Source organism: Vidua chalybeata, chromosome 11 (genome assembly GCF_026979565.1).
Source record: "Vidua chalybeata isolate OUT-0048 chromosome 11, bVidCha1 merged haplotype, whole genome shotgun sequence".
NCBI classification, from domain to species: Eukaryota; Metazoa; Chordata; class Aves; order Passeriformes; family Viduidae; genus Vidua; species Vidua chalybeata.
This window is the reverse complement of record NC_071540.1, coordinates 4,483,655-4,504,920: the sequence shown is the minus strand read 5'-3', so window position 1 is coordinate 4,504,920 and position 21,266 is coordinate 4,483,655.

Below are 21,266 nucleotides of genomic sequence, written 5' to 3'. Positions count from 1 at the left end.
GATGTACAAGTTTGGCCTCTCCTTTCAATTATAATTACACATTGTCCTTTGAACTGGTGATAGTTTTGTCCCCTAAAGAACATAAGAAAACCAGGTTTATTCATTGTAAAACAACCATATATTTAAAAAGGTGTGTACTTCCTACATGACTTTTTAATCAAAACCACTATTAAGAGGCAGTTTAGAGAAATGATGACTTTTTATAACTTGATCTTCAAGCTGAGCAATATCTTCTGCAAAATGTAGATTTAAAGACCTGAATAATTCATTTAATCTGCAAAACATGATTGAAACCATGTTTAGAAAGAGCTGCCTTGGGCCTCCAAGGCCAAAGGGAAACTATTACATTTGAATCAGTTTGACTTTGTACTTCCTTGAAACATAAAGTGTCAGTGTGAGTGCAGAGATAACAGCAAACCCTCGCAGGGGGGTTATGGAGATAAAGCCCGAAGATTGGGACATGCTTTGATAATTCAGAAATAGGGGTCAAAGGAGTGCCTAAGGTAGGCAGGTACATCCAGAACAGAACACCTTTAATATATCTTTTAACTACACAGCATTTCTGGCCAGGTGGAGAGATTTCAGGTGCTTGAACTGTTGTATTCCAATCACAGGAGCTGAAATTCAGTTTGGAAACTCATCCCACGCCCTTCACTCAAAGGTGTCAGGACTCCCAAAAATCATTCTATCAGCAATTAATTAAGAAATTAAACAAATTACTTTCCATCCTCCAAAATAAAAATGCTTAGTGTCAGGGATTTTTCAATTATGTAAATAATAATACAAATAATATAATATAATATAATATAATATAATAATATATAAAATTGATATGATACAATACAATACAATATATTATAATTTAAAATATAAGATAATATAAAATATATAGCATAACATAATATATAAAAGTAATTGTGAACTATGTCTTTCCCCTCCAGCTCCTTTTTCCTGCTGCTGTTTTAATTCCAGGTCATGTACAAGTAGCTGAGTTTCTGTACACTGCTCCAGCCCCTATGATTCCATCATTCTCTAATTAACAACTTGGTGGTTTGGTAACAGAAAAATATTGAAGTTTATACAAGTGCTGAGCTTATTCCTCTCACAACACATCACATTTAATTTGCTTGTTCTGGAAGGTAGAAGAAATTGAATGTGCAATGTAATTTGGTCAAGCTTTGGAAAGTGAATATTTGAGTTGCACTCAACTGCTGGCTATTTTTCAAGACAAGTTAAAATGCAAAACAAAAAGCAGCACAACAATACATTGTTTGAGATCAGCTAGCACATCTTAAAAGAAAAATAAAAGCACAAAAAAAGATACATACCAGTAAAAAGTGAAGTGTCCTGAGTGTGCAAGGTAGCATATATTTTCCAGGCTTGTTGCTCAGTATAAATCTAACATTAATCTAAGGAAAGCTGGTGGGCTACAAAGGCTTTCCAAGGTGTGAGGTGATGAATTTTTTTTTCTTTATTCTAAAAAATGGAACCAGAGCAAGTGTGGTTCCAAAGGATCTCTTCTTGAATGAGCTTGTTTTCTTTTTAAGTAAGTTTGTTCTCCTCATATGGACCAGGTGCCTTAGAGGAGCAGTAGCATCCAAATAATACCAAAATTCCTCATTACCACATTATGCTCTTAAACCAGTGCTAATTGCTTCTGCAGATGGGACATACAGGAGCAGTCAATGAGGCCTAGGAGACACTCAGAAATTAGAGAAAAGATTACTTCAGATTTTCAGTGGTGTGCAATATATGGAGGCACTGAAAAAAAAAATAGTTTAATGGCAATTCCATTAGTGTATGGAGGTAACTTTGTCTCTTGTAAAGAAAAGCAGCATTTATAACCATAAAATATAACCATACTAGCTACAAACTGTATCTGAAATATGGAACTTAAGTCCACATGATGGAATTCAGCAACTCCCAGAGTTTGTTATTTCTCTCCACTGGGCTCAGCATTATGTTCTCGGGGGGGAAATGAACATTGTTCTGCAATACCCCAAAGAGGAGAGGAACAGCCATTTCTGGTGTATGGCTGTGTGTTTTCACTTTAAGTGTTGGAAAAGCCACGCAATGCACAGGATGTGCACCTGGGGAATATTTTAGCAATCGGAATAAATGAGACAAAACTAATACCCCTCTCCACCTGTGAGTGCTTGATGTTCACCAGTGAATATTTTCCATCAATTTGCTGTGGAGTTAAATCCCCCTGCTCGTCAAATGCTCCTGTGGAATTTTTTTGTTTAGATGAAAAGATATTTTGTCATATTTGAAGTAATTTCAAGGAAGAGCTGCCTGCTCAGAGAGTTGGTGCTCCACAACCCACTCTGCAGAGATCCACGCCAGCAGCAGGGCCAGCACAGACCCCTGGTGTTATCAGAGACCCCTGGTGTTATCAGAGACCCCTCACAGCCTCAGCCAAGCTCTTCAGCAGCTCTTCCAGCATCTGCATTCTGAGCTGTAGTGTCTGCTGAAGAAATCTGTGAATTTTCCCAGGTCTGTTCACCCCTCCCCGTGTGCAAACCCCATGGTGCAGCAGCTCAGTTCCCCCCACACTGCAGGATTTTTAACCAGTATTGTTGTTCTGAAAGTGTTCTTCCTGCCTGATGTGTGTGGCTGCACAAAATGGTTCCAGTTAGATTCTGGTGGCAGTAAATAGCACTTTTGTAGTCTTACTGACAAATACATATCTTTGTGGGGGGGTTGTTGTTTCCTAGAAGATGACTTTCAGGCAACCACAGATATTAAAATATAGCAACACAACAGATATTATGGATTTAATTCAGTGGTTTGAAATATATCAGCCAATGTTAATTCCCACATCCCTTTCCAGTCCATTAAATACTCTATTTTTTAATTGAAGTTATAATATTTATTTGCTCATTCTCACCTGTTTTGGTATGCTACATTTCTTCAGTAATTTCTCTAGTGATTTGTGCTTGGATTATTTTATTCCTTCCATTATCTCTGATTTAATTGTCCCCTATCATATAGAAAAGACTGTGTGCCAATTTCAAGTTGGTGTTGCATAATTTAGATTCAACTTTGTTTGGAAAGTTTCCCAAGCAATGAGATTCTCATGATTTTATAGAAAATATTAATAACCATACCATCTTATCAAAAAACCTGCCATCAATAAACAGATGCCAGTACTCAACGTTTTATTTCAGCAGTTTGGAATTTAAAACTTCTGCCAAAAAGGAATTTATTCTTTTCCAATGAAATATATATTACCAGCAGATTAGAGCAATCTTTCCATAGGTTGTAAAGTATATCATTTAATGGCTGAAATATTTGTTAGTTGAAAAGTGCATCCAGCCTCAACACGATGGGGCTTTGGCTATAAATCTCTGCTTAATAACAGTCACTCAGGGGAGGAGGTCTGGGTTTGTATATTTTCATTTCACTGATTCTAATTTTTGCATGAACCATGTGAGGCTATTTGAGCTCATAAGCTTTAAGTTGGTGCTTTAAATTCATTGTTGGTTGTAGCAGTAATTCAGCTAGGCAGGGCATCTGATCAGAGATCCAGCAAATGCCACAAATTGCCAGGTTTTCACTAAGCCAGTGGGGTACAGAAGCCACCCCGTGCTCCAGCAGCACAAAGCAGTGTGTGAATTACCCAGGACAAGGCTCACCTCCTGCGAGGAGCAGGAGAAAGTTCAGCCTGTGGTGTTGTCTCAAGGCAGCAGTGCCATGAGAGGAATGCCAATGAGATGGGGATGAATCTGCAATCTGCCCACACCTGGCTGCAGCACCAGCCCCTGGCCTTGCCAGCAACTGGGAAATGCTTTTTAAACCCAGCCAGGCACCCCTGAGCCATCTCATCATCAGGGGAGGGCAGGGGAAGCACTTCTGCATGAGCATTCAGGGGTTAAGGTCTTATGACATCAGTGCTTCTAGAAAGGTCATCTTTGTTTTATGACAGTCCTAAAAATCAAACCAAAGCTCTCCTTCCATAGTAAAATAAAGCTAATTTCTTTTCTTTCTTGGGAAACAAACAGGAATATCCACTCCCCCTTGATGCAGTTACAATCTCTCAGGATATGGCCTGTGGGCTGACTAGATCAAACACAGCTGCTCTTTGCAATCTCAGTTACTCTCAAGAACTTGAAGTGCTAATTCTGCCATTTGAAATTTATTGCAGAATTTAAATCTGCTGCATGTTGTTCAAATCAAGGGACATTTATACAGATTTCAGTAAAGCCTGGATGAGATAGTAATATTCACGCAAGGGCAAGATGTTACAATGAATAGATTTACAAATAGAAGGTGATTTAAGAAGAAGACATATCATATGTACATCCACACCTACTGGGGAAAGTTTGTTTCCTGTGTTTTGACACCCTTTCTAACACAGCTCTCAATAAATCACCATATTTCAATAACATCTGCAAATCCAGGAACATTGTAATTCCAAACTGACAGATCAGTAGGAGGCTAAAAGAAAATAAGAACAATAAATTAAAAGGGAGACATTATAGAATTGCATCACATCCAGATTGTAAGCACTGTGTTAAAGTGAAATCTCTGGCCCAGATTCATCAAAGAAACCGCAAGAAGACTTTCTGTCAGTTCTAAATTTCAATGGAAGAACAGTGTCTTATTTGTCATTACAAACATCAGCACTTGGTCTTGTTAAACCTCAGGAGATTCCCAAGGGCTGATTCTGGAGCTTGTCCAGGTCCCTGTGGATGACCCCACATTTCGGGAGCGTCTCTGTACCTCAGCTCTGTGTCACCTGCAAACGTGCATCCCTTCATTTCTGTCATTGATGAGGAGATCAAATAAACACCACTGGTACCAGCACAGCTCCTCAGGGACACCCCCTGTCCCTGATGTCCATTGAACAGAGCCACTGACACCTCTGGATGTGACTATCCAACAACTCCTCATCCATCTGAAGCCCTCCTATCCAACCCATCCCTCCAGTGTAGAGAGGAGGATGCTGTGTGGAAGCACATCAAAGGCTTTACACAAGTTCAGATAAATGAATCTGTAGCCCTTCCCTTGTCCCCTGGTGGAGTCAGCCCACCAGAGAAGGCCACTGGGTGGGGAGGAAATTGTCCTTGGTGCTGGAGAAGCCAAGAAAGGACCCCTGAGCTCAGCCATGGAATGGTAAAACCCTGCAGAAGATCCACACCTTTAATTGCCCTTGCTGAAACAGGCTCCACCTTTTCTGTCAGGATGAGCCCAGAGTCTCCCGATTACTGGGACAGAACAGCCAAGGAGAAAAGTGATCTGGGAAAGGCTGTATAGCCTGCAGTCAGAATATTTGTTTTGAGATTTCCATCAGTTTCATGGGCTCCAAAACACATCATTTTCCTGTGGAATACAAACAACCCCAGTAAGGTATTCTGACAATGAATGGAGACAAATATCAGGTTTTTTCTAGACAAGAAAGTTTCAAAGTTTCCTCACACAGAGAATGACCTGCCAGCTGCTGTTTCATCTTGTGAAAGTGGGATTGCAGCTCAGGTATTTTACTGTAGTTATCATGGATGTAGGTCAGTAAGAAAACACTATCACAGACAAAAAAAAAGAAAAAAAAAATCACATAGGGCTTTAAAGATCAAATTGCAACCCATCAAAACTCTGCTTTCAAATCTTCTGATGACCAAGATTCCTCAGGTTCTTATAGCTAATAACTATTTATGTCATGCTTAAAAATTTTGTCAGATAAATCAAGCCAAGAAAAGAAAATAAAACCCAGCAGAATTGTAGATTTATGTAAAGATGTGATGCATTCTCTTTCACTAAGAGTGGATGTTTCTGAAAACTTTTTTGTTCAGCCACAGCGGTTGAGAAAGAAAGTCAGACTGACTTCCTGGTGTTTTTTTGGGTAATAAAGATTATGAAACAGAGAAAATATTTGTAGAATTGGTATCAGATATGTCTGATATCAACACCTCCTTTGGTGACACAGGCAATCCCATTGAAGAGATTTGTACTTAAGTGTGGCTGTAATGACTAAGGTGAAAAGCAAGGGAGAATTGTTTTGACAAATTAGGGAGGCCACAGGCAAAGGCAGGAGGGTCACATTAACACTGAATGGATGTATCAGTGGAGCAGAGGATCAGGGAAGACCAGAATTCAGCTGTTCAGACTGCTAGCACAATATTCCCCAGAGCACGGAGTGTTGGATGCCACAGTTATTAGTGAATAGCATTAGAGCAGCAGACCTTTGAAAGAGAGACAGGGAAAATAAAGGACTTTTGATGAGTCCTGTAGTGGATATCTATTTTCAGTTTAAAACTCAGCTTAATCTGCATTAACATATGCTACTTTGTAATAACACAACAACTTTTGGTTAATGCAATACCTTTTTCTTAGCACAGAGACAACTGCAAGTGTTGGAATAGTTCTGCTGGCCAGGCCTTTCATGAGATAGATTTTTTTTTGTGGCACTGTGGAGTGATTTATGTGTGTAAGCAAAGTCAGGAGAAAGTCATAGATTTTAGTATTCTCTAGTACTTTCTTTAACGTGAGAAATACTTTCTGTCCTGTTTCTTTGATGTACTGGATGCTCGATATCGCTGGCAATATAAATTCTTGCTTCAATCTTATTTACATAGACAGAAGTTATGTAGTGACAAGGTCCCTTCAAGGCTTGAATGGTTTGTTAATAACATGTACTAAATAGCATCTGGTATCAATCTTGTCCTACAGACATGCCTGTAGTGATTTAAAGCTTTCATTCTTTGAATTCAAAATCTAATTTTTAATGCACTTTCTGTCAGCTGTCTTCACAGCTTTTAAATGAGATTCTGTCATCTTGACATAGTCACAGATACACTGAAATTTAACCAGAAAAAAAATGAAATAAAATCTTCTCATGTCTAAATAAAATGCCTATTCATTTTCATATAAATATTTTTGATTGTTATTGGCTTTCAGTTATTTACTGATATAGAAATCAATACCATTTATTTACTCAATGGTAAAAAAGAATGTAACTGCTTGTTTTATTTGGACATGGCTACTTAATTGTTGTTATTAGTTAAAAGAAGAAATAGTCATAAACTTACATTTCTAGAATAACTTATTTGTGGAACCCTCAATTAGCAATTTTACCTGCAAAGCCATGCAGCAAACTGCTCCATGGATCCTGTGCCTCCTTTGTTTCCTACTCAACTGCAAATCCCACATATTTAAAAGCAGAAAGAGGGTAACATTAGAATATCTGTCACTGGAGGATGCCCATGGGAAACTGTGTTTTGAACTGATACCTTTCTCTTCACTGACACTTCCATCTGAGCAGCCATTCTAAAATCGATTTGATATTCAATGAAAATTAGACAGAGTCAGTTTGGGAAAGTCCTGAGCTGGAGCTATTGCCAATTTTGAACCCATGCAGCAAGTTGAGTATTGGAAAGAATGCCTTTAGGTATAATTAAACTGCTATGAAGACATCCTTGGCAATGCTGGGGATATTTTTTTTTTTTGAGTTCTGAGTATTTTAGACTAAACTGCTACTTTGTCTGCACTTAAAGCCAGTTTCAAGGAAAAACAAACACAACATTTACTTAAGGACCCAGCCTTTAGGAAGGTAAGGGAAAAAAAGAATTCCTAGATAAATGAAATAGCAGTTGTGAGACCCAGTGGAAGGAAAGACATGGCTGCTTTTACTGCCCTTACCCACCCCCAGATACAACATGACATTAAACTGGAAGGAGAAATTGGGAGGATTCTCTTCCCTCTTTTGTAGCTAAGTCTTTTGTCCAGCAAAGATTGGCAGCCCCAGAAATGACACTGCTTGCCAGCTGAGCTCTGTGGGATGGAGCTTTGGGAGGCCCTGTCTGTGTGGTTCACCCAGTGCCAAAGGCAGGGCTGGGCAGAGGAGTCACAGCCTTGCCAGTCCAGCTGCCACACGTGAAGAAGGGACCCAGCCAAAGGTCTTGAACGCAGTCACAGTGCCAAGAAGACTTTCCCTGGAGTTAACAAGGAAATGGACACATCCAAATCCCATTGCTGAATCTGGTGGAAGTGGATAGGGAGCTGCTTGGAGTCTTGTTTTTTTTTGGTGGTGATATTTAACAGTAGTTTGTTACCTCAAAATGTCATCCTTCATTGAAGGGTATCAAAATGCTTTACAAACTTTTATTATGTCTCAAAATAGGCTAAGGAACATGATTTTCATGTTCCTAGCAATTTTTACAGGTGACTGTACCTAGCAGCCACACAGTCACAGTCACAGTGACACACAAGTCCCAGTGACTCAGACTCTCAATACAACCTGACTCTCATTCATCTCTGATTACTGAAATACAGGTTCTCACTGTGTTGAAAAAATGGTAGAATAAATAAGTTTTTGTTCTTACAAATTACTGCTGGCCTTAACTTTACCTTAGTTCACATTACTTATTGTATTTGCTTGCTTGTTTTGCAGAACATTAAAACCTAGGCAGAATAAAAGCGTAAACCAGCTGGATACGAGGCTGCTAAAGCAGATTATCAAAACTGACAGAGAATGTAAGAGCAAGATACAAATAAGGCCATTGAGAAATAAGAATAAAGAGCATTATCTTTATTTTTAAATGGATTGTTACAGGAGAAGCCAGAGGGACCATGAGGATGCTGTAAGGGATAACACAGGTCAAGGGATGTGTGATGGCTTCCCAGGATTACCTTCTGCATGCCACCCACACCGGCTGCCCTTCCAAACTCCACACATAGCCTTTTGGGGATGTCACACCTCGTCTGGTGTAGACTTTTTTCTGAGATGATATATACACCTTTTGGGGATAAATTAAATTATATTATCTGGGAACGCTTCCATTTTTTGCCTGCCTCATCTCCATCTCTCTCTGTACCCTGCTGAATTTCTCTCAACACTTCAGACACTGTCCTGAAGTTTGTCCTGGTTAACACCTTTAATTCCTCGTTCTTTAGTTCTACATTTTGTCCCTTCTTGTGTACGTGATATCTAGAAAGTGTTGGGAAATAATTGCCTTTTTGCCATTTACATGGACTTCTGTCATGCCCAGGTCTCCTCTGTGAGGCTCAGAACTCAACCTGAAGACATCCAAGAGATTCTGGTAGCTCTGAAGAACCCAATCCAGCAAAACATCCAAATGTCTGAGCTTGCATGAGTTCCCCATTACTAAATTAATTCCCCAGAGTTACCAGTTTTAACTTTTGCTATAATTTTTCTAACACACGGTAATTTTCTAGCAATTTTTTTTCCCTCAAGTGTAATTATTCTATCTCAGCTGGATTTCCTCTGAAGTCTCTTTGATAACTGCCCTTGAAAGTTCACTCTGTGAACTATTCTCTGTGTTTATGGCAGACAAATAAGAAAACACTCATATAAATTCCACTGAAGAGTAAAATTTTAGTTAGGGTTATGGTAAGGGTGGATGGGTGGATGAGCAGCATTACTGCAGACTTTTAGGGTCTGATGCCTTCAGTCTAACTTTACCTTGGCAGGAGGGTAAGATGTCCTCTCTTATATTGTGTTACTCTCAAAAGGATTATGACAAATCATCCTTCACTCATTGAAGTCTCATGCAGATTTCTCTGTAGCACTCCATTGTACAGATCTTCCAGGAATCCTTGCCCTGATATCATTCCATGCATGTAACTTTAACTGCACAAGGCTTTGCCTCTCCTACACTGTCCTATCTTCTTTCTTTCATCTGACAATAAAGCTTCTACAATAACAATGTCTTTTATTCTGTTGTGAATTTAAATTCTCTCTTTTCCAGCTTTGATTTCACACAGAAACATTGCCTTTTAGCCAAGACTGGTCCATGAAGAAGGCAGGTATGAACAGTTTCTGTCTTATTAAAACATTGAAGTGTTAGTAGAAAATGTGCTTTGTTTTTGAGAAAGCCATAAAGAAGCTATAATTTAGAGATTAGCTGCTCAATAAGGAGAATGTTGAATATTTCTCATCTCTCATCAACTCAGTATCAATTGTTATCTCTTCAATATCAATTGTTATCTCTTTTCCTGCACTTTCCATTTTATGTGTAATTATTATTCATCATGGATATGAAGTGTGAATTATGAATAATTCATGAATTAATGAATAGCTTAAAATTTGAAATTTAACATCCAAAATGCATTAATTCTGTGTTGCTCACTTGCAGCCAGACCTCTGGATTCTGTACTGTTCTGTACTGGCTCCTGTTTGTCACACCAATGTCTTGCTGCTCTGCTCTTTGTCATTTGTGTGGTTCAACACAAATAGTCCTGAGAAAGGATCCTGAAAGTCTTCTTAGGGAATTCTGCATGGCTTAGTTGATGATGGTCAGATTCATTCTGAGTAAACTTTAAAAATAAATTGCCAGAAAGAATTCATGAAACTTGACTCAACAGAAAATGGGAAGTTTTGGCTAGATATTCTTTTTTGCTCTAATTTCAATTCAAAATTTGCTCTTGGAAGAGAAAAACAATCAGCTTTTTACTGGGTTTTACCTGGCGGAAAAAATGGAGGATTCCAAGGTGATGAAATATTAATATTTTATTCAAGTGAAAGATTCAAGTCCTGCAGCCTGTATTTAAGATTCCCTTATCATGCATACTAAAGCCATTTCCCTGGTTTATTTTGCTTAGACAGAATTTAGTGATGAAGATTAATTTATCCAAGTACATAAATGTGTTTCAAGGTAATTCTCCCAGCAAACCAAGCATCACTGACATCTCCAGAGCCTTATCATTAACTACTCTTCTCATGGTGCTGAGTTTACCGTTATGAACTGGCAAAATTTGGGTAGGCTGAATAAAACAAGCACATTTGCCCAATTTTGGATCAATACGTCTTGTTTTGTTCTTTAGCTCAATAGGCATTAATACTTAATCATTTTTAGACAGGAAACGCTTCTATGGCTCTCATTTGGTGTTAAGCAAAAGAGCATTAATTATTGGATATAAAGCCCGTTAGATTTTCCTTCCACAGTGTATTCCTGTGGGAAGGCTTGGAGCAAGAGACATTATTTCAGCAGTTTTACTGTCGTGCATCCTTAGTTTAATTGCCACAATCCACCATTTACAAACTTACATGGATCATGCTTACAGCTGGAACTGTGCTTCTGCCTTCTGCACATGTACATTTATAAACTTCCCTTTCCAGCTGTCTCTTGTGCAAAAAGTAAATTTATTAACTCTGATGAATTTTCACTAACTTTTCTATAAGACAGCACTAACTTTTTACAGAGAGTTTTCGTAGTGGCAATTATCACAATTTCTGATTACTGTGAACTTTTATTAGCCTTTTTCAGTATAAAAATGAAATGAGAGCCCTAAGGGATGCACATCTAATATTCAAGATTTTATCACTTTAAGGACTTGCTACAAATTGTGTAAAAGGAAACTCTGCACCTTTTCAAGGCACAGTTTTAATCACTTTTATATTTCTTTTATGAAGAGATTTTCTTTGCATCTAAAATAACCTTAAAGGGTCTCCAGGATCAAAATGACTTACTTTTTGCTTCCCTTTCATAACTATTTTAAATAATGTGTTCGTTTTTTTTTTTTTTTTTTTTTTCTTTTAACGACATTAAGTTTCGTTTTACAGGAACCAGGACTCTGGAGCTCCTTAAACAGTTTCTGTGTGTTTGGCACAGACAGACCTCATCAAGCATTTTGTTCTACCTCCACCTTTAAGGGTTGCACAAGGGCTGTTTTGACACAGGTGCCACAAAAGCCATTTCTTTTCTCTCAGAAAGAATGCCTAGCTCTATCTTGGTTTTTTGTTTTGTTTTGTTTTGTTTTTTAACTTATTGGGAGAATTGCCAAAATTGAGGAATTGAAGCTACACCTTCATCCCTCCTGATCAAGCCACTCAGCTTGTAGGGTGTTTGAGATCTGGCTCTTTCCTCATCTCTGAACATAATTTAAAACTATTCTTAATTTTACATATTATGAGCATCTACCAAGGAAACTGCTAGAACCATAATACAGGTCAACTCAATGGCACATCCTACAACATATTTTGTTACTTACACAGTATTTGTTATGAAAAAACATTCTCTATTAGTGTATAGTAAAAGTAATTTTAAGTATAAATGGCCTTTTTAAAGATGTAGCATCATCTTCTTTTCATTGCCTGCCATACTAATAGGAGAACAGCAGATGCTCAGGCAAGATTCAATTCACCTTAATTTGTTCAAGCTTAATTAGCAGCTGGGATACATCTGGCAAATAAACATGAAAATAGTGACAGCCTGAGTTAAAGGGAAAAAGTAAAAGGCTTTTGTTCATTAACCACATGTTCTTCGTTGTGAGCATTATGTGCTGAAGGCAAAATCATTTTTAAACTCTTTTTTTTTCTTTTGGTAAAGGATAGAAGCCCTCATACCCATAGCTTCATTCCATGTGTTCTAGTGCAGGTGAACCACGTGAAAACAGGAGCAGTCCCCCTATGAGATGTTCCTGCACAGGTAAAAGCTTGTACCATCACAGCTTAAATATATGGCCTAAGCTTGTATAAACAGAAGAGAGGAGTTTCTTCAAGAATTAGGTAGGCAAAATGGACCCCTTGAGATGTAATTAGGAATTATTTACAACCCTGAATAATGATCATGCAGTATCTTGCACAAAGCAAAATAAGCAAAGGCAATTCTGAAGAGATCCCTGCTGCCATTAAATATGTGACTAACTAGCGAAATGAGGGGCATAACGATAAGAAATGTGCAATGTCTTTGCAGCACTCTTGGTTCCAAAGCTCCTGCCTATATAAATTCCAAAGTTGGGTATTAGTTGTTGCTGAGTAAGTGAATGAAAGCAGCAGAGTTTTTTTGAAAGTGGAACTGTTGAAAACATAAGATTCCTTGTGTTCACTTCAAAGTAGGATTTTTGGGCAATAATGAAGAGTAGAGAAGGGCCAAGATTAAACAGTGTTTAGGAGAATGCTAATCAAGCTAGGTAAGAGTTCCTCATGTAATCCAGAACGAGGCCTTGGGGGGTGACAAAGTGAGAGAGAAAGGGACTCTGTGCTACCTGTGGCGTTAATTTCCCAAACTTGGCTGTATTATATAAGGAATTAAGACATCTTTTTTCCTTCTTATTCATGTAAAACCAACCATGCCATCTTCAGCCTAAAAAAAAAAAATCCACTCCACTCAAAATCTTAGATTCCCACTTCCATATTCTACATTGAAGAATCCCATGAATTTAAGAATCTAAGAATTGAAGAATCCTGTGGTTTTTGACTCACCAGGATGCAGTAGATCTTATAATCAGGTCAATGCAATGCTGGTATTTTCTTGAAAGAAAATTATATGAACTCTGCAAAAACAGGCAAAAAGATTTCCAAGTGTGATGGCAGTGTGGTAGATGGGGCTTGGCAGAACACTGAAAGGGGAAAAATAAGTAAAGAACAGTTCATAACTGTGGGAAAGATGGCAGCAAGGTAAGTTGTAGCCATTTTCCCCACAGTTATGCAGTTCTCTTTACTTAGATTGGGCACGCTCATATTCTTCATGTAGAACACTTTCAAGATTGGTTTAGGCACTACGTTTCACTGCTACCAATGTCACATGGCTCTCTTATGGCCTTTCCATGTCCAGGATAGCTGGGCTGAGCAAAGGCTGTGCTATTTTCTACTGCCTCAGCCAATCAAGCGCAGTCAGCATTTCTGCTGTTTCTTTTTTTTTTTTTTTCTTCCACAACAGACTGTAAAAACCATCTGTGTTTTAGAGGATGTTTAACTTCACTTGGAGTGTAAAGACAGAATGTCTAAATGAATTGCTGAAAAGGCATCAAAGAGACAGGAAAGAGGCAAGATTTGGTACAGGACATTTTATTAGAGTTTATTGGCTCTAATGCCTTGTACAGGCTGCCCTAGAACAGAGGCTGGACAGAGCTAAAGAATAAAGAATAAATTTATTAAAAGGCCTCACTGGATCCACCTTGGGCAGCACAAGAGCCCAGCCAGGGCTGCACCCAAGGTGAGCCAAAAGGGTCACAGAATGGACGACCGCTCACAAGGTCTCTCGCTTTGATCAGTTCTGGCCCATCTGCATATTGGAGTTAATTGTCCAATTCCAGCTTTAGCCCATGAAGTCCCACCCTTCTTGTTTTTCTCTCTTCAGTCCACGTTGTTTATGCTCTTGGGCCTGAGATCTGGATCGGTTGTCCTTGGTCCCCAGCTAGAGAAGGAATTGTTTTGTCTGCCTACTCTGTGCAGAGCTCACCATCCCCTAATATGAAGCCCAGACCCACACACTAAAGCAGCACAGAATCTGAAAAATGTAAGATCTAAAACCTAAGGCATCAGCTCCTGGAAATTTGGTAATTGTGCTTTGCTGCAACTCCATCAATGGCAAAGGAGTCAGCTGTGTGATTAGTGTTCATCCAGGCATGGTGGATGAAGTCTCAAGGAAGGGCTGGGATCAGGGATGCCACCCCTGGGAAGCACAGGGCCTGCAGTGCCACAGGGGTGACCCTGCTCTGCCTCCAGTGTGCCCAAGGCAGGGGAAGGAGAGCTTGAGCATGCCACAGGAGGTCTCAAGCTGAGACTGATCTGAAATAGTCCTCAACCCATTTCCCTGACATTTATATTTATACATTTACAAGCAGCACACGCAGCTTAGGAACACACCTTTTAAACTGACACTTTGATTCCAGTCCCAGGCTGCAGTGGCTCAGGCTGCTGATGTGTGTGCCTGCACACGTGGGCCCAAAGGCTGTGCTGGGGCTGATGCTGAATGCTTCATCCTCTTCTGACAAAAGCCACAAGCAAAGTTCTCAGCCTCTTCAGAGGTGCAGAATCAGGCCAACAGTCAATTTTGAGATATAAGTGTTTTGTGAGCAGAGCAGATGCTGATTGATTAATTATTTATAATGGTACATTCTGGAGGATGAATACAGATAAAAACTCAGCAAAAGCTATTGAAAATGGAGTCTAGCTTTTTTATAAAGTACCTGAGGATATTGCATTTCAAAAGAATTCTAGAAGTAAATCTCAGTATTAAAGCCATTTCCATAAGTTTTTAATGTTAAGCTTCTTTAGCTCAACAATGAAAACATTTAACTTCACAGTTTGACAGAGAAGAGTATTAGCAAATATCATGGAAGGACCATGTCATGCCAGCAGTTCATTCTCCTTAGAGAAATTATCCAGCAAAGTCCTTATGATTTATGAGAGGAATTGAACCAAAATTAGCTGTCCTATAAGTCATTGACATAACCACTTTTACCCTTGTTTTGCTTGAAATATCCATGAGCACCCCATAGACATGCCAGCCTCTTTTTCCTCATCATTTGTGTTTTGCTATCTATAAATAGCTCATTTTGAGTGTCTGAAACTGGGTGTATGAAGCACTGATTAATTATTCCCTTCTAACTTGATTTTAGTCTCAAGGATCCACATTGGAAGTAACTCACACAAAGTCCTTGAGATTATAACAGTGACCAAAGGTGTAATAGGGGCAAGCAGGTCTTTATGCTCCACTAAATACATAGTCCTGGTATTTTAGGGCAGAGTTAAACATCAGTACAATTGGACAATGGGACTGATTCAATTAAGCACAGAGTCAAGTTCTGTTTCTAGACTGGTGACTTAAAAAATCACCTGGTATTGTGATCAGGTGTGCAGCCCAGGTTTTGCTTTGGGGGAATATGAATATTTTAACTGAATATCACATTTTATTAGTACTAGTATTAAGTAAAGCTCATGCACTTGGGGCATTCATTGAAAGTGAGTCCAAAAAAACCAATAAATAGAGTTGAAACAAAAATGACCTCTGAAAGTCAGTCTCAACACACCTTTTCCTGTCACAAGCATTTTAGCAAATGAATTCTCTGCCTGGTTACTGAAATGCCTAAAAGATAGGGCTCTAAAATTTTCCCCCCAAGCCTTATCCATCCAAACTCCACTTGACAGCAGGGAAGCACAGACACTTTTCCAGTGCATGGACTCACCTTTGTGCAGGCTTAAATCAGCTAAAAATCTAATAGTTAGGGCTGCACAAAAGGAGAAGGATTAGGTTTTACCTGGGTAACAGGGCTATGCAACCTCCTGGGTTAGTGAGGAGAGCCAGCCTTATCAGAAAAAGTCAATGCTCAGAAGTAAAAAATAGAAGAGGCCACCTCCATCAATTTCTGGTCTGAGAAAAGCATGAGGCTGAAAGGCAAAGCAGTGAATGTCCTTAACAGCTATAGATTAGAGAGGGAAAGTGGATCTGAAAATCTGACTTTTTCACAGAGATGTTCAATACCTATCCAGGGAGGAGATTGCAGACTCTTAAAGGGATTAAACCAATGATTGCACAAAAATGGCACTTGCACTGAGAAACAGACTTCTAAACCATGGAGGTTGCAGGAAGGGCAAGAGGAGCAAGCATTAAGAGGGCTGATGCTAAAGGGCAGCAGCTCCTGGGAAGCTGGGGAGGAGGTTGGGGTTTTACACCAGCAAGAGAGACTGCTAAACATGGAGAGTTTGGAATGAGGCTGACAGCTGGCAAGGCAGAGAAAATGTTTAGGAGGATGTTGGCAGAAGGGTTAAAAATGGAAGAACTATTTGTACCTTGGTCATAGAGGTAAATTGAAAGTGTTCTGAGCCTTCCTGAATATTGTAGCAGGTAAATTTAAGCCCTCTCTTCCTGAGCTTGGTCACCAGAGAACACAATGTGATGTATAGGCAGTGTTTGGAGCAAACAGAATAATTAGAGTAATGTACAGCCCACAGGATGGATAAATATGTGCATGACAAATGAAGACAGCACTGGTTTTTAAGCACAACATCAAAAGCATGTAGGCTTGCACGTAATTAAATTGTTTTCTCACTCTCTGTGTTTCATTTAGGTTCTGCAGAATGAAATGCTCCTTTTTGGATCTACATTGCTGCATTATCTCCTGGAGTTTATTGAATGGTAAGGTTTATAGAATGGTAAGTAAGAAATAGAGAGGAAGGGTTTTTGCTTGTTTTTTTGTTTTTTTTTTTTTTTTCATACAAAGGGACATTAAATGCCAGAGTGGAGGTGGGCTATGAATCTAATTGCCAAAGCCACTATCAAAATAAGAAAAGAATTAAGATGGGATTTCTTCAGATGCCAGGTACAGTAGAAGGTAAATAGAGTCTAATCCATTTTGGTGATTCTGATAGGAAATAAAAACACTTAGGTCCATAGGATTACTCTGTATTAAGAGGGAGAAAATCACATCTAAATCCATTCATTTTGTAAATTAATTGCCTTGAAATGACAACCTCCTTTGAAAAGGCATAACCCTCAGGGTTTGATCCAGGTCTCACCAATGTCTATGGGAAGCTCTTTAGTGATTCTACAGATTTGGTGGCAAGGAAGTTGTGGGAATGGTCTAAAAGATCCTTTTAAAGAAAAAACCCCAAACATTGGAATCAGAAAAGTTCCTGGGCCCTGCTATGCTGCATTTTTTTTTTTCCAGCATGTGGGCACAGAAACTGGACCTACTGTAATTTATATGAATTCAAGTCCTTTTTTGGTCTGGAGCACCTTCCTTGGATAATATTTTTCAGTTGTCTCAAATGTACAAAAGGGAACTTGGTAGCACTAAATCCAAGTAGAAGCTTGTTCCAGGTTTGTAAAAGCCCATTTTGGCTCCTCCTGTCAGGTCACCAAGAGCTCATTCCTGGTTCCCTCCAAAGCAGGTTATTTCTTTGGGAAGCACGTTCAGGGAGTGAATGCACACGTCCTTCCACGCTGGAAATGGGATGTGCTCAAGCACACAGTTGTTATTATAAATAACTGAATACTCTGTTAGAAAATACCTTCCCCTGGTATTGCTGGTCATGAAATCACCCTCTATCTCACATGGAATGTACCAGTGCAGCATTTGTTACCTTGCATTTTTCTGAGATTTTTCATGTGGAAAGCTTTCCAAGTGAAAGATACAGTGCTGCCAAAATGCATTTTTAATAAAAAATGCCAGTTCTAATAGAATAAAAAAATCAATCATTTAAAAACATTGTAAGATTTTTTTCTTTTGGATTGGTTTTTAAGAAAAATGAAAACGAAGTCTTGCATGGTTCTCCACGTCCTTGGCTCTGGGGAGAGCACACTGCCTGCTAGGTAGACCTGCCCTTTTCCTTGGAAAGGGAAGATATTTTTCTCAGGGATGCCAGTGACACTGATGGCTTTCCCCCAGTCAGTGAGAGCTGTGACTTGCATCCCTTTAGGGTGTAAGCAGAGACAGCCTCTTGCCAAAACCAACCAAATAAATAGCATTTGTGTAGGAAATGTGCCCACTCAGGTCCTCTGTCAGTGTGTTCAGAGTCAGGGTTTTACCTAAAGAGCTTTCACAGATGTGTTGCCCAGGGAATTAATGTTCATGAGCGATTATGTTTAGCATTTGGAAAATATTTTTCCCCTTGAAAGCAGACACCAAGCACCAGCTGGTCTAAGCACAGTATCCCGGCTGGGAAAGGGAAGGCTTTCAACTCCATTACATCAATGAGGAAAGCGGGGAGCAAAAAGGTCTTCCTGCTTTTTTTCAGCTCCTCACTGTGAACAAAAAACAATTTGCAAGGTATTTTTGCTCCCCATTCTAAACGAAAATGAGGAGATAATACTGCTTCTTTATGCCCCAAATGCTCAATAAGAAGACAGAATTGAGAATGCAGAACCTTGCATTTTAAAGCTACTAACTTAAATAGGGAAGCTTAAAAAGCAATTCTAAACTAAACTGAGGGCAATAACTAATATAAAAATCTGATGGACTAGAAATTGCCTCCATTAGCTGGTCCCTCAGTTAAGCATTTCTGTATTAGTTATGTCAACTTTTGGTTTACAGGAATTAGAAGGGCTGCATTGTGCTTTACAGCCTCAGCATTCTTGAATATAGAGGAAGGTTTGACACTGAGGTCTTCAGACTTCCTGTAGCTTTTCACTGGTTTAAGAGAGCAGAAACTGTACCCAAAAAGCTTTTTACACTGCCTGTGGACTGCTGCCAGCTTAATGCTTGGTTTAATCTCCATGCCAGTATCTGCAAAGCATCCTGATTTCAAATGGCAGGAGAGGTGCTGAGAGAGGTGACTAATTAGAGATTATGAAAGAGAGATTAGGGTCCTGTGGGCCTTTCTGGAGGGTTAGATGGCCAAATGACACATCCCCTCCTGTGAGAGGGCAGGGAGTTGAGACATACACCCTGCAGCTTTTGTACTAAGCCTAACGGGAAGCAGTTTTAAGCTGCTCCTGGTCACTTGTCTGCAGGGACCTCTATATCCCTTGATCAGTACCACAATTTAAAAGGGATCAGGAATTTGGCCTCTTCCCCTGGCCTTGGTGCCCCAACACAAACTGTCCTTGAGATGATCATAGCAATTCACCGTGCCTTTTTCCCCCTATTTCTTTTTTTTTTTTTTCCTCTGTAAATCCGATGCCAAATACATTATCTTAACAATTTTCAATTTGAAGTAATGAAAAGAGGAGAAATAGCAACTCTGTGGGAATATTTTAAGGGGATTCTCATCCAATATAAAGACAATAGCAGAAGACACTGATGTGCAAATTGTGGCCAAGAGGTAAAAGAGAGAGAAAGAAAAGAAAGATAAATTACAAAAAGGTTTTACTGCAGCAGAGGACAAAGAACCTCTTGCTAATCTCACACTGCTTTTACTCTGATGTAATGAAAGGAGGGCTCCTGTACAAAAGTTAAACACCACAGGAATAATGTTTGCTACTATGCAAAACAAATACTGGTCTTCTGAGAAGAAAGAGCAAAACCAAAAGAGGGCAAGTAATAGCATTTCATGTTTCCAAGCTGTCAAGAATTGTCCTTTGATCAGTTTTATCAAAAGCTGCACTGATTGTCTTCAACTGGGGCTGATTTTGAAAATACTAACTCTCCAGAGTTCTGTTTTGTTTTCTTCTAAGTCTGAAGGCAGTGTAATAAAAGGGTCATTGTAACTGGATGTAGATAATGTTTTATAGCCTGATCCTGTGAGATGCTGGCTTTTCTCAAGGTAATGCAGTTCAAGGGTTCTTAGCAGATTTCTCAGGGCTTAGGGAATACATTTTCAAAATGTTGGTGAAATCCATCCCTTTGAAGGCATTGAAATGAAATGGCCAGATTGACTTGTATTCTACATTTGCAAGTCTTCAGCTAAGGAAAAAGCCCCCTCTGGCTGATCAAGAAGAAAGGTCTGTTTCCTTCCTCAGTGCACTTTGTTTACCCATCCCAGGAAAGCTAAAATAGAACTACAGGTACAGCCATGGGTGACAAAGAACTCCATGCCTTGTGTCCAAGGAGAGGTGAAATAGATTAATAATTTCAGCCCAGAAGAAACACACTGGCACCAGAATACAATGAAGGCAATGATGAAACTCTGAGTGGTTTTTGAGAGGGAACCAAAAACTGGTATTCACTTTATCATGATATAAGAAGTCAATATCAAATGGAATTATCCAATGGTAGGAGATAAAAAACCCAAAACAATGAAACAAATACAGCAATAATAACCCTTTGTCACAAAAGCAGATTGATTAAACTCTGAAACTCATTGCTTCAAAATAGAATTGTAACAGGTTTTAAAGACTATTTAGACAAACTCCTTTATGTTAGGACTCTTAATACAAGTTGTAATTTCCAGCAGCTGGGAAAGTGTATTGGAGGAGCATCACTCTGTGATTTCTTATATGTCCCTCAGAGCTGGAATCATGAGTTAAATGCACTTCTAGCCCAGTACAGCCACTGGGATGTTCCTAGGAAGCCAAGGAATGTGTAATGTTGCTTGGAACTTGCCTGGAATGCTTTTACTAAAAGGAGCAGAGACAAGGATGTAAAAACCCCTCATGGACACTGAAAGGTGGGACCATCAGCACTCCTTCATCCCCACCCAAAAATGTGTCAGTTTTGTGCCAACAGATTTTTATGTCTTTTCACCCTTCCCATTATAGTATTTGCTGAAACAATTTGGTTCAGAAATTCTTCCCTGTGAGGGTGCCCAGAGCAGCTGTGGCTGCCCCTGGATCCCTGGCAGTGCCCAAGGCCAGGTTGGAGCAGCCTGGGACAGTGGAAGGTGTCCCTGGCCATGGCAGGAGTGGGATGAAATGATCTTTACTGTCTCTTTTAACCCAGACCATTCTATGGTTCTATGTCTTGAGTATTTATGCTGAATGCTGCCAATATTCTCATACAGTTTTCCTTGAATGTCCCATTCAAGGAAAAAACAAACCATGAAATAGGTAGGGGACCATATCTTTAAAGGCTAATGAGAGATTCATCAGTCTCTTGGATTTTAATTACGAGGCTCTGTGAATGCCTGCCCTGGACACATCAGTGTTTGCAGTTAACTGCAGGTGGGCTGGCTCTGCCTTCAAGGCACTCCTGTAGCCACTGCA